The sequence below is a fragment of the Zea mays genome, chromosome 7, assembly GCF_902167145.1.
Source record: "Zea mays cultivar B73 chromosome 7, Zm-B73-REFERENCE-NAM-5.0, whole genome shotgun sequence".
In the NCBI taxonomy this organism is placed as follows: Eukaryota; Viridiplantae; Streptophyta; class Magnoliopsida; order Poales; family Poaceae; genus Zea; species Zea mays.
Genome location: NC_050102.1, coordinates 95,957,658 through 95,972,125, shown reverse-complemented (window position 1 = coordinate 95,972,125; position 14,468 = coordinate 95,957,658). Strand labels below are relative to the sequence as shown.

Below are 14,468 nucleotides of genomic sequence, written 5' to 3'. Positions count from 1 at the left end.
TATTTGGATAAGCATATTGTGCCTTTTAATGTTAGCAACATTTATTGTTACTCCAAGATCTATTCTAATTGCCAACGTTTTTTTTATAAGCAGTTCTGTAGTTATTGATGGTATTCATGTTCACTGTCAGGAAGAGGAACTGAAAAGGGGCGAGCTGGAGGCTGACAAAGACAAAATGATGAGAGATTATAGAGCTTAACTGGATGCTGAAAGAGCTCAAAAGCTAGCAAACGGAAGAAATCACTCAAGGTCAAACTCAAAATCATCATCTTCCAAGAAAGGTAATGGGCAACCTACCAAATAAATATCTGTAATGTTAGAATCTTAGTATTTCCATCACTTGCCATTCCTCAAATATAAATATATTGCATCTATTATATGGCTCTTCTGACAAAAGAAGTTTGAAAACAGAGAGGAAGGATAAGGACGCAAAGAAAAGAAGTAAAAAGAGGAGAAAGGTATACTCTAGCTTATGACCTGCTGCCTATTTGTGAAATTGTTGCAATTTACCTAATGGAAATATATTTAGTTATGATAACTCTGTTCTAGGTACTTTGCTTACTTAAAATTTGTTTGATGCCCTCACCTTTAAATCTTTAACAGCACAAAAGTTCATCAGAGTCAAGTTCCAGCTCATCTTCAGAATCTTCAAGCAGCGACGATGAGGATAGGGGTTCAAGGAAGTCTAGATCACAGTCGAGATCAAAGAGAACAAGGAAGGAAAAGAAGAGCAGGTCAAGGTCCAAGTGCAGAGGCAGTGAAAGCGAGGGGGAAGGCCCGGTACCGGGTACGCCTCTCTAAATTCTTCGGGAAGTAAGGAGTAGACGTTGTTGTACCCAAGATGCCTTTTTCATTTTGAAACGTAGATTGGTGGGTTTGGATGTATCATTCAACACAAATTACTTCTGAAGGTTGAGCGAGCCGTTTACCATGGTGTTCTCAATATGATGCTCAGCTGTTAAGAGAGTCTAGTCAAGTTGTGTGGCTTCCAAAAACTTTGTAAGCAACTGGTAAGTCATTGTTAAATCGCTGTACCTTGGAGGATTTGATGCCATATATTTGAGACATTGATCTGCTATATTTATGTTAAGACTTTACATACGCAGTCAGTTGTTTCAGTTATATGCTCTTTTGCTATATTTATGTTAAGACTTTATACGCAGTCAGTTGTTTCAGTTATATTTTTCAGTTGTTTCAGTTGTATGTGATATATTGTGTTGCATGTGATATTATGTTTGTCTAATTTTTCATTTTTGTATTTTTTATTTTTTTCTGGAAAAGGGTTAAGAACGTGGGTACCCACGTTCTTAAGGTTAAGAACGTGGGTACCGTCGAACTTATTGTGCAGTCCTCGCAGACCCACGCAGGGTTAAGAACGTGGGTGCCCACGTTCTTAAGGTTAAGAACGTGGGTACCGTCGAACTTATTGTTCAGTCCGCGCATACCTCCGCAGGACACATATGTTCGACGGCCACGTGACCCCGTCGAACTTAACCTTAAGAACGTGGGTGACGTCGAACTTATGGGAAAAATTCGACGGCCCCCGTCGAACTTAAAAACGCACGTTCTTAATGTTAAGTTCGACGGTACCCACGTTCTTAATGTTAAGTTCGACGGTACCCACGTTCTTAAGGTTAAGTTCGACGGGGCCGTCGAACTTACTTCTCTAAGTTCGTCCAAAAATCGCTGTCGGCTATATTCGTCGGTAAACCCACGTTCTTACAGTAAGTTCGACGGCTTATTACATTAAGTTCGACGGTTTTTCACCCACGTTCTTTAACTAGTTTCCTGTAGTGAATGGGAACCGACGGACACGTCGACCTCAACAAAGGAGGTAAGTCTGTTGATCAAAAGGCATACCGGTCTATGATAGGCTCCTTGCTTTACTTATGTGCTAGTAGACCAGATATTATGCTTAGTGTATGCATGTGTGCTAGATTCCAATCCGATCCAAAGGAGTGTCACTTAGTGGCTATGAAGCGAATTCTTAGATATTTAGTCGCTACGCCTTGCCTCGGGATCTGGTATCCAAAGGGGTCTACCTTTGACTTGATTGGATATTCAGACTCCGATTATGCTGGATGTAAGGTCGATAGGAAAAGTACATCGGGGACGTGCCAATTCTTAGGAAGGTCCCTGGTGTCATGGAGCTCTAAGAAACAAACTTCCGTTGCCCTATCCACCGCTGAGGCCAAGTATGTTGCCGCAGGACAGTGTTGCGTGCAACTACTTTGGATGAGGCAAACCCTCCGGGACTTTGGCTACAATCTGAGCAAAGTCCCACTCCTATGTGATAATGAGAGTGCTATCCGCATGGCGGATAATCCTGTTGAACACAGCCGCACAAAGCACATAGACATCCGGCATCACTTTTTGAGAGACCACCAGCAAAGGGGAGATATCGAAGTGTTTCATGTTAGCACCGAGAACCAGCTAGCTGATATCTTTACCAAGCCTTTAGATGAGAAGACCTTTTGCAGGCTGCGTAGTGAGCTAAATGTCTTAGATTCGCGGAACTTGGATTGATTTATAGCATACATATGTTTTATGCCTTGATCATGTTCCTTATGCATTTTGTTGTTTATGTATGGTGCTCAAGTTGTACAAGCACTCCCCAGACCTCATAAGTCCATTTGCAAGTGATGCACATATTTAGGGTGAGATGTGCTACAACTTGACCCTATGAGACTAACCATGTGCTTGAGTGTTCTTCATTTAGTCTCAAAGGAGGATTGAAAGGGAAAAGGTGGACTTGGACCATGCAAGACTTCCACTGCACTCCGATGAAAGTGTAACTAACTCCAAGTTCATCTTCATGCTCCTATTGTCTTTTTATTCTTAGTTGAAGATTTTGGTGAGGCAATGGGGTTCTAGGGCCAAGATTGATCCCGTTTTGGTGCTTGATGCCAAAGGGGGAGAAAATAAGGCCAAAGCAATAAATGGATCAGCTACCACTTGAGAATTTTGAAAATAGTAGAATAGAGCTTTTGGTTTGTCAAAAATCTCTTATTGTCTCTTTTGTCAAAAGTTGGCCTCTTGTGGGGAGAATTGTTAATTATGGGAAAAAGGGGGAGTTTTTGAAATCTTTGATCAATTTCTCTTGGAATATCTTTCTCTATGCATCAACAAGTGTGTTTGACTTAGAGATAGGAAATTGAGTTTGATTTGCAAAAACAAACCAAGTGGTGGTAAAGAATGATCCATATATGTCAAATTTGAATCAAAACAAATTTGTGTTCTCATTTGAATTGATGTTGCACTTCTTTTAATTGCTTTTTGTTGTGTTGGCATTAATCACCAAAAAGGGGGAGATTGAAAGGGAAATGTACCCTTGGGACATTTCTATAAGATTTTGGTGATTAAGTGCTCCACACAAATGTTTTGAGTAATATTTGTGCCAAAGACTTAAGAAGTGCAAATCAAGAGTAAAGGTATGTTTCTAAGACTTAGTACATTGTTTTGGAGACTAATGTATTGTGTCTAAGTGCTAGAAACAGGAAAAGATCAATTTGGAAAAGACTTGGCTGAGCAGCCAAGACTCTGCGCAGTCTGGGTGCACCAGACTGTCCGGTGCGCCAGGCTAGCGTTTGTCAACTGGCTGCTCTCGGGACTTCGTCGGCGGCGTACGGCTATAAATCACCGGACTGTCCGGTGGTGCACCGGACTGTCCGGTGAGCCAACAGTCAGCCGGGCCAACGGTCGGCTACGTAATCCGCGCGCGACGCGTGGCAGAGCCAACGGTCAGAAGGGGGCATCGGATTGTCCGGTGTGCATCGGACAATGTCTGGTGCGCCAACGGCTATGAATCTCCAATGGTCGGCTTCGCCAAAGAAGGAAAGAAATCCGCACCGGACTGTCCGGTGCGCCAGGCGACAGAAGGCAAGAATTGCCTTCCTGGAATGCTCTCAACGGCTCCTAGCTGCCTTGGGGCTATAAAAGAGGCCCCTAGGCGCATGGAGGACAACACCAAGCATTCTCTAAGCATTCCTAAGCACCAAGACTCTAATTCCGCGCATTCGATTCTTTGTGATAGCAACTAGAGCTCCATTTGAGTAGAGAACTCTTTGGGTTGTGTTGTGAGCTCGAGTTGTGACTTGTGTGCGTGTTTGTGCTCTGATTTTGTGTCTTATGTGCGTTGCTCATCCCAGCCTTACTTCTGTGCTTCTTTGTGATCATCAAAGTGTAAGGGCGAGAGGCTCCAAGTTGTGGAGATTCCTCGCAAGTGGGACATAGTAAACAAAGCAAAACACCATGGTATTCAAGTTGGTCTTTGGACCGCTTGAGAGGGGTTGATTGCAACCCTCGTCCGTTGGGACGCCACAACGTGGAGTAGGCAAGTGTTGGACTTGGCCAAACCACGGGATAAACCATTGTGCCTATCTGTGTTGATCTTCTTGTGGTTATTGTGTCTTGCAAGAACTCCTCTCTAGCCTCTTGGCTTTATTGTGCTAACTCCTAATCAAGTTTTGTGGCATTAAGTTTCAGTTTTTACAGGATCACCTATTCACCCCCCCCTCTAGGCGCTCTCAGTTTTCTGGGGCAATCTCGCCGAATATGGCCAAGTCCCTGGCAGCAGTGGCACTTGATGTCGAAGGAGCGACATGTGGAAGTGGTGGTCGTAGCAGGTTTTGCTGCAACACCCGAAGGCACAGCGAAAGATGTGGACGCCCGTACGCCCGAAGATGATGAAGCCTTGACTGACGTCGGTGGCTAGCGTGGAGCGAAAGTGCTGCTCCTCCGTTGTTGATGACCCTGTAATTCTTTTTCTATAAACATAGAAAGATGGAACAAGCATTGTATAGAATGATATTCTTTATAATCAACAATATCCTGAATCTCCCGCCTCAATCCCCCATAAAACCTAACCATTTGATACTCCGGATCCTCAACTACCCCACATCGTAGCATACCTTTCTGAAGCTCTTGGTAGTATTCCTGTACCGACATGTCTCCCTGATCTAAGCGTTGCAATTTTTTCGAAGATCACGTCTATAAGAAGGGGGAACAAAGCGAGCTCGCATCTCCACTTTTAACACATTCCATGTTTGTGGTGCAGCACGTGTGTTAACAAGTTCATTCCACCAAATGATAGCAAAATCTCTAAATTCACTAGTGGCTTGTCTAACCCTATGCTGCTCAGGAACAAGATGGGAATTAAATTTTTGTTCTACCGTCATCTCCCAGTCTAAGTAAGCTTTAGCATCATAAGAACCCATGAATGGTGGAATAGAGAACTTAATCTTAGCAAATGGATCATGGTCTGGTTCAGGATTATGATGACGTCTACCATTACCTCCCATACCTTGTTGATTATGTGCGAGGTGTTGTCACAGCGGTGCATAAACATCGTCGTCATCGTCATCGTCGTCCACAGGAGAGTGAGCTGGGGCTGGAGTTGGTGGTGGGGGACAAGCCTCCAGTACGTCCATGCGTGTAACAAGTTCAACAACTCATCGATCAAGCTGCTCATAGGATGTCTCCGCAGAGTCCTGGTATTTTTTAAAAGCTTCAGTCATCGCGCGCATCATCTCCTTCAATTCCATCTGAGAGACACACTCATCGTCATTAAGCTTAGGCCCCTTGTCCTTGTCCACTTGATTCTTTGGTCATGTCATTGTTAGCACAAAACAGAGACAAAAAGGCAACAAACAATGTGAATCCTACAACTATCTCTCAGGGTGGAATACAACTATCTCTCAGGGTGGTGGTGGTCTTACCCCGCTCTTACAAGGTTCTTACCAGCACTGCAGGTGGCAAACGGTGACCGGTGCGACTGCCAACGAGCATGGGTGTGATTTCAAAGAAGTACCTGTTCTGCTCGAGAGAAAGCTGGAGCTATGGGAAGGCTGACTATATATATATATATATATATATATATATATATATATATATATATATATATATATATATATATATATATATATATATATATATATGTGTGTGTGTGTGTGTGTGTGTGTGTGGCACACAAGTCAGTAATAGATAGCAATGCTGAATAAGTGTTCCATGTACTTGTCCTAGTTGTTGGCCTAGAAAATGTAATAGAACAGTTGGACCAAGGCACAAGAAAGAAGGTACAAGTATCTAGGTGCAGCAAGAAACAGGCTTGGGGCAAAATAATCACAGAGGTGCACAGAACACTGGCGTTTCTGTTTATGTGCTACTCTTTTCTTTTTTTCTTTTTTTTATGATATTATTTTTTTCAAATATTTTTTAATATTTTTCTCTTTTGCAGCAGCACATAAGAAGAAGACACCAAATTTTAGATTTTTACAATGACGCGTCCTCTGGAATTTCTACAAGTTTGCCCTAAAATTGGAATAAATGTTTGGAAAATGAGAAGTCCTATTTCCAAGCCGAATTTGGGAATTTGAAAACCAGTGAATCCGGCGATGCCAAAAGAATCGGATGCAAAATTTAATTCTGTGCGATTTAAAAAAATGGGCCCGATTCGAGTTCCGAGGTGAAAGTTACGGCTGTTTTAAGTTTGGACTCCGAATCAGGGTTTCTGGCGAGGTGTTGGAGGGTGGGGGTTCGGTTTTGTGGATAGGGTCGGTTTTAGAGATAAGATCTATTTTGTGGATAGGGTCGGTTGTAGAGATAGGATCTATTTTGTGGATAAGGTCGGTTTTTGAGATAGGATTTGTTTTGTGGATATGGTCGGTTTTAGAGATAGGATCTGTTTTGTGGATAGGATCGGTTTTAGAGATAGGATCTGTTTTGTGGATAGGGTCGGTTTTAGAGATAGGATCTGTTTTGCAGATAGGGTCGGTTTTGTAGGATGTAAGCAGATAGACAGAATCAAACTGAACCAAAACAAATCTAAACCAGCAACCAAACTCAACCTAGAACACGAACTCAGAACTACAGACTCTAAAATTGAATTGTGCAAAGGCTAAGGCGATGGTTTTAGGTCAGAATAAACTGATCGTAATTATATTTTTTTAGCTTTTTGTGGACTATGGGACGAAACAAAACTAATCTAAAGGTAGGATTATACCTCACGGGCAACCTGGAAATCGGAAACCAATTGATAGTAGACGCGGCCCAATCTTCCGTGAGATACGATAACTTGATTGAGTGGAGATCTCGACGTTGATGATCCAAGGCTCCGAGCGAACAGTTCCTCACAATCACTACACCACGGCTCCATTGGTTATCACCCGTGACAGACGAGTGACCTCGCCACGAAGGCTTATCCCTGCAAGCGCAATCAAGAACACAAGCAAGAACAGGAAAAAAAACGCAACCAAAATTGTATTGATTACGGGATGGGGTCTCAAAAACCGATGACGGCGACACTGTTCGATGATAGAATTGATCTAAGCAAAACCAAAACCTAATGTGGCGGCAGCTTCTGAATAAATAGAGTATTAGAGCATGCGTGACCCCTGGACTCGCCCCTAATGGGCTTCGACGCGATACACGGCCCAACGGCCCAACAGACGGTGTCGCAGCACCAAAACAGAATCTGAATGTTGAATTGTTTCGACGATTCCCATTGACTCTGGATGAATTTTAAGGTGGAACCAGTTGGGTTGGTTACATAATCTCATTATCTTTCCAACCATATCAAGTCCATCGCAATCGGAGTCCGGATGCATCTCGGGCGTCCATTTTAGTGCAGATTGGTCCTGGAACCCGAGATGTAGTCGCAGCCGAGTCGGACTTGATCTCCTTCCTGTTGTGGCCGCCCTTGCTCCTCCTCCTCAACACCTTGGCCTTTCCCAAGTCCTTGCTTGTCCTCTCCAAGGTACCAAATCATCAAAACATCCATGGCCCCAAGCGTAAGCTTCGAAACACAATTGACTAGGGTAGAACGTACCTGGAGATTTAGCTGTCGTTCATGAGATCGTGTTATCAGTCCATTCAATGTATGTATAGAAGTGATGTCCTCATCAGTCAAGGTAAGGCTGAATCAAGAATCAAGACTCTGTTTGCAAAAATGCTTACTAATAGTGGATCCTTAAAAATCCATTTTTACTTGTTAGGTTAAGTAAAGTTACCTGCATCTATAGTTCTTTCTACCCTAGTAGTTTAGGCACTTGTCCTATACTAGTCATCCTTTTATCTTCCCTTTAAGTTCACTGGAATGCTACGTGTAAGTCAGTGACCAAGTCTTCATGTCTGAGAAGTAACGGTGATCCAAATCGATTAATACTCAGCTGAGGATCTCCAATCACATGACATATGTAGCACTTAACCCTTGCATATGTCAACTCGCCACCGGGGTTCTTAAGACCAGATCAAGTTCACGCCAACTGAGAGCACAGATACACCACCGTCCAGCCTCTTGCCACGGAGACACTACACCGAGACTCAGACGGATACACTACACCGAGACTCTCTTCTCGTGCAAGTCACCCGCATAGTCTCAGCTTTATCATTTCAACCCAAAGTTTGGTACTTGACAGAGGTACATCTTTTCCGATGTTGAACCCATCATGGCCATGATGGATCCACGATCAAGTTTTATTTTTGAAAACATCCCAGCCCACTTGAAGCATCATCTTTTGTCAAAACAAAACATTTCGTTTTTCTAGAGCAAGGCTAAGCATTAGAAAAACCTTTTTCATAAAACAGGTGATCAAGGAAAGGTGATCAATTTTCCAAGGAAGGAAATGCATCAATTGTTTAGCACACAACTCCTATTACCTAATGCATCAAGCAAGTGAGAAAGATTTCAAAATAGCAAGGAGGTGGCAAATGCACTAGGGCTTGCCTTGTGTTATAGGAGAGTCGGGCTCTGCTCCACAAATATCAAAATATAAGCAGTTCCCGGCTGGTGGGTCCTCAGGTGGTGGTGGTGCAACTCCTTCTTCTTCAACCACTACTTCTTCCTCGTTTTCTATATATAATCACATATAACCATGAATGCCCATGTAATGCTTATGAAAATGCAGTTATAGAAAAGGTTTATCAAGTTGTATCTTGAATACAATTTCCCTTCACGGTACTCTAGAGAACTAGGGTTTTTGGAGTTAGTATTTTATTTCATAGGGCACACACTACTTAGAAGGTTAGGGTTTTGGGTTTAGGTATCAAACATTGTCCAAAGCAAGTCCAACTTCACACAAGGGTTCTAATTACCATATTAGGCTTATCCAAAAAGTTTGGTGATTTTTTGTGGAGTCTTCAAATACTTCCTAAAATTCCAAGAGACTAGGTTTTGGCTATTTTAAATACTTCATAATTCCTAGTTTAGACTAAAAATCATGGAACCATTTTTATTAAATACTATAGAAATTTAAGAGTCCAACAAAATTGGTCTCACATTTTTAGCATTTTTCTAGAATTTTCAATGGATTTCCAAAGTCTAGTAGAAAAAGAAAAAGGGGAAAGGTCAATAGTACTGGGCTCAAACTGGCCCGAGACGGCCCACGACAGGCGAAAGCGCCCGCGCGCGCGCCCTCGCTGCCAGTTTTTCACCGGGGACCCTGGTGATTTGAAAAACCTTTGAAGAGCCCGCAATACTGTTTCTTGTTTCACTGACAATTTCGAATAGACCCCTCCCCTTTCTATTCTTTACAACCCGCGATCCCCGACAGTGGACGGCGATAGGCCGAGCTCCGGCGAGCTCGTACTTGCCGGAATAGGCAACGACTAGAGCTCTAGCTTGGCTGACACTTAATTTAACCCCTAACAATCATTTCCCCTCGATCAATTGCAAGGTTCTAGCCCCCAATCCATCTGCTCACGGTGACCGCGCAATCCGGGGACAAATAAAAGTGTTCCCGTCGATCTACTCCGGTTCAGTGCAATTGTTGGGCCGACGAGCTTCAAGGGCACACAGGAATGCTAGAATAAGAGCGAGGAGAACATGATCGGACCTGTGGAGCGCTGACCGCGACGAACTCACACACACGGTGCTCTTGACCGATTTGGGGGAAATCCCAAATTGGTGAGCTCTGGTGGACGATTTGAGGCACGAGTTGGTGTATTGGGTGCGTGACTACCTAGCGGACCCAGTGGCACACTCAATTTATAGGGCCCGAGAGCGGAGGCCCGTGAATTTGAGATGGCGCGGTGGCAGCCGGAGAGAGGGGAGAGCACCGTCGCAAGGAATTGGTGGCTTTCACCGTGGCGAGGTCACTGGCGATCAACGAACATGCGTAATACGAGCTACTGCAACGTGGTAAGGCACCTAGGCACGTGGCGCACGGTCGATCGGTGGCCAACTCCAGCGATCTTATCTGAATCGCCCGTGAGTCAGGGCGGACACGACGGCCAGGGTTGAACAGTGGCCTAAGTTCATCTTCAAGGCGATATTTACTACCCCGAGCAACTATCAGTACTCCATTGAGCACGAATCGCAGCGCCTGGCGCGAATCCGAGCGCATGGTCGCCGGCGGCGAGGGGAGCTGAACCGAGGGATATTTCTGTTATTGTACCATGAGAGAGTCATTCAGAGCGCCTGACAACACAGTTTGTAGTGCCCTAATCTCAGATTTTTGTGTGAGAATGTGTTAATCTATCTGTAACAAAATTGTAGCCCTAAAATCCAACTATAGTCTTTCTATAGCAACCATACTCAATTGATCACTAGATCCCACTCCAATTCGACCTCAAAGTCCAGCCAATGTCACTCGTAACCCTAATTCAGTTATCAGTGCAACTGACAGCTCAACTTTGTGCTCATTTTACTCCAAACTTTGTATGTGATCAAAGCTTAGTTACTTAAGAAAAGTTGTACTCCTATTATAGGTCTACAAGTTTGATGTGTTGACCCTAGGCAAATTCCTTGTTTTTTAGAAATACAGGGCTCAAAAGTCAACTTTATGCAACTGAATTCAGACTTAGACACATGGAGGTATGGGGTGTCCTTTTAGCAAATAAGTCCAAACTTCATTATTTGATTTGCAAATAATCAAATGTGTGAAACATATGATTTGAGGTGCCCTAATACCTCGGTTTTTGCACTTTGGTCCAAAAGTGCACCAATTTTACACTTAGCCCCCTAGGGTTCCAATTTAGGGTTTTCCAGGGGTCTTTTCAGGGTTTTTAATATTCTAGGGTTTTGATGCCACTCCAGTCCTTCCAAGGGGATATCTTAGGGTTATTTCTCATGTCTTTTGAAGTTTTCTCATGCTTGGGCTTCCCTTATATCCATAAGTCTAGATTTAGGGTTAAGTACCTTACACTAGGGTTAACCACACATCAAGTCATATCAGTACAACATTTTTGAAATTTTTACCTAGTGAATGCATTCTAGGTGTAACAAACAAATAATATGCCCATGCACATGATGTTATGCTCAAGTTTTAGTAACTGTAACACCAGGGGTGTTACATCCTTCCCCCTATAAAAGAATCTTGTCCCGAGATTTAAAGTCCTAGGGCAAGTAGTGGAAAAGGAAACACGTCATATTTTTATTTCCTTATTTCTTGTACAAGGCAGGGGGTGGTATGGGGTCTACTCCTCTTTTATAACAATTGTACATATCTCACAAATTACATGAAGTTAAAAAGCCTGGGAAATTCTTTTCTAAAAAGCCTTGGGTTTCCCATGTAGCTTCATCTTCAGTGTGTTGGTTCCATTGTTTCTTATAAAATTTGAGAGTTATTCTTTGGGTAACCCTGTCCTTTTGATCCAGGACTTGAATAGGATGTTCTGAATATGTTAAGTCTGGTTCCAAGGTAACATCCATTACTTCAATGGTTCGATCTGGAACCCGAAGACACTTCTTCAATTGGGACACATGGAACACATTGTGCACTGCAGACAATGTTTCGGGTAGTTGGAGTCGGTACGCCACTGGTCCACATTGCTCAAGAATGAGGAATGGGCCAATGTATCAAGGTGCATGCTTTCCTTTTACACCGAAACGAGTTACGCCCTTCATTGGTGATACTTTCAGATACACATGATCTCTGACTTGAAAGTACAAGGGTTGGCGTCGTCTGTCTACATAACTCTTTTGTCGAGCTTGTGCTTTTTTCATGTTATGTATGATTCATTGAACCTTTTCTTCCATCTCTTTCACCATATCAGACCTGAAAAACCACCTTTCCCCTGGTTCAGACCAATTCAACGGAGTACGGCACCGTCGTCGATATAAAGCTTCAAAGGGTGCTATCCTGATACTTTCTTGATAACTATTGTTATATGAAAACTCTGCCAATGGTAAACATTCATCCCATTTCTGTGGGAATTCCAGAACGCATGCCCGTAACATGTCTTCAAGTATTTGGTTCACTCTCTCAGTCTGCCCACTGGTTTGAGGATGATAGGCCGAACTGTGAAGCAACTTAGTACCCAGGGACTTATGCAGTGCTTCCCAAAATTTGGATACAAATTGCGGTCCACGATCCGACACTATGGTCTTTGGAACTCCGTACAGACTAAGAATACGAGCAATATATAACTGAGCATAGACATCAACTGGGTGATCTGTCTTGACGGCCAAAAATGGGCTATCTTGGTAAGTTGATCAATTATAACCCAAATAGAATCAAACCCTTTTGCCGTCCTGGGTAATCCCACAATGAAGTCCATGCTAATGTCCTCCCATTTCCAAGTTGGGATAGGCAAAGATTGCAATGGACCAGCAGTCTTCATGTGTATGGCTTTGACACATCTACAGGTGTCACATTTCGCCACATAGCGTGCAATTTCAATCTTCATTTTTGTCCACCAATAATGTTTCTTTAAATCATGATACATCTTAGTGCTTCCAGGATGGATGGAATATCGACTATGATGTGCTTCATCCAAAATTTGCTGGCGGACATCATCATAATTAGGCACAACAATGCGGTTATTAAACCATACAATGCCTTGATCATCCTTTGTGAAACAGTTTGCTTTACCGGCCTTTATTTTCTCATGAATATGTTTCATACCCTTATCACTTCTTTGTGCATCAATAATATTTTGCAGAAGAATTGACTCAAGCTTCAATTGGTTCAGGGTTCCATGTTGACTCATTCCCAGGTTTAACTTCTCCATTTCTTGACACAAGGTGGTGTCAGAGGTCCTTGCTGTAAGACAATGGCAGAAGCCTTGCGGCTTAGTGCATCTGCTACCACGTTGGCCTTGCCTGGGTGATAGTGAATTTCTAATACATAATCCTTAATCAGCTCAATCCATCTCCTCTGCCTGATATTTAGTTCTGACTAGGTAAAAATGTACTTCAAACTTTTATGATCTGTATATATATGGCAGATATTTCCTAGCAGATAATGACACCATATTTTAAGGGCATGAACCACAACAGCTAATTCTAGGTCATGAGTTGGATAATGTAACTCATGCCGGCGCAACTGTCTTGAAGCATATGCTATAACTTGGCCCTCTTGCATTAAGACACATCCGAGACCACTGCTCGATGCGTCACAATACACATCAAAAGGCTTTTCAATGTCCGGTTGAGCCAATACCGGAGCAGTGGTCAATAATACCTTTAGCTGCTCCAAGGCTTCGTTGCATCTTGAGGACCAGTTAAATTTTGTATCATTCTTTAATAAGCTTATGATTGGCTTCACAAGCTTGGAGAAATCCGGGATAAATCTGCGGTAATAGCCAGCCAGTCCAAGGAAACTTCGAACTTGATGTACAGTGGTTGGCGGTTTCCACTCTAGAATACCCTTGACCTTGCTGGGATCAACCGCAATCCCATTTGCAGACAATACATGTCCTAGAAATTGGATTTCCTCCATCCAAAATGTGCACTTGCTAAATTTAGCATATAATTGATGTTCCCTTAAGCGTGTTAATACGATCCGTAGATGCTGAGCATGCTCCTCTTCATTCTTGGAATATATCAAGATATCATCAATGAAGACCACCACAAATTTGTCCAACTCGAGCATGAATACCGAGTTCATTAAATATGTGAAGTGGGCAGGAGCATTTGTCAATCCGAAGGACATAACCAAATATTCGAATAATCCATATCGCGTAGTAAATGCGGTCTTGGGTATATCTTCGGGACGGATACGGATCTGATGATAGCCCGACCTGAGGTCAATTTTGGAAAATACCCGAGCTCCGATAAGCTGATCGAATAAGATATCAATCCGGGGAAGATGGTACTTATTCTTGATTGTGACCTCATTAAGGGGTCTGTAGTCCACGCACATTCGAAGCGTTTGATCCTTCTTCTTGACAAAGATTGTGGGACATCCCCAAGGTGACGAACTAGGTCGGATGAATCTCTTCTCCAGTAGATCTTGTAATTGAGTCTTGAGCTCTACCAACTCATTTGGAGGCATTCGGTACGACCTTCTAGAAATAGGAGCTGTACCGGGTTTCAGTTCAATCACAAACTCTACATCTCTTTCTAGAGGTAATCCAGGTAGATCTTCAGGAAAGACGTTCGGAAACTCACACACTATCAAAATATCTTGGATTTCCGGTATGATAGCTTCATAGACTCTGCCAAATGGTTTAGCTGGAATAGCTACAGGAATGGACAAGAGAACCTTTTCATCGCCATACCTCAACCTGATGGTTCTTAAATCAGTGTT

The 14,468-nt window shown here is 43.0% G+C and overlaps 1 long non-coding RNA gene and 1 pseudogene across 1 annotated transcript; one reads left to right on the top strand and one right to left on the bottom strand.

Moving 5' to 3' along the window:
* The window catches only part of LOC118473027 (uncharacterized), a 101,355-nt pseudogene that overhangs the window by 45,491 nt on the left and 41,396 nt on the right, over window positions 1–14,468 (bottom strand).
* Window positions 134–1,121, top strand: LOC103632595 (uncharacterized). Its single transcript, XR_556053.4, has 3 exons — window positions 134–281; window positions 412–458; window positions 604–1,121. It is a non-coding gene; the product is annotated as an uncharacterized lncRNA (long non-coding RNA).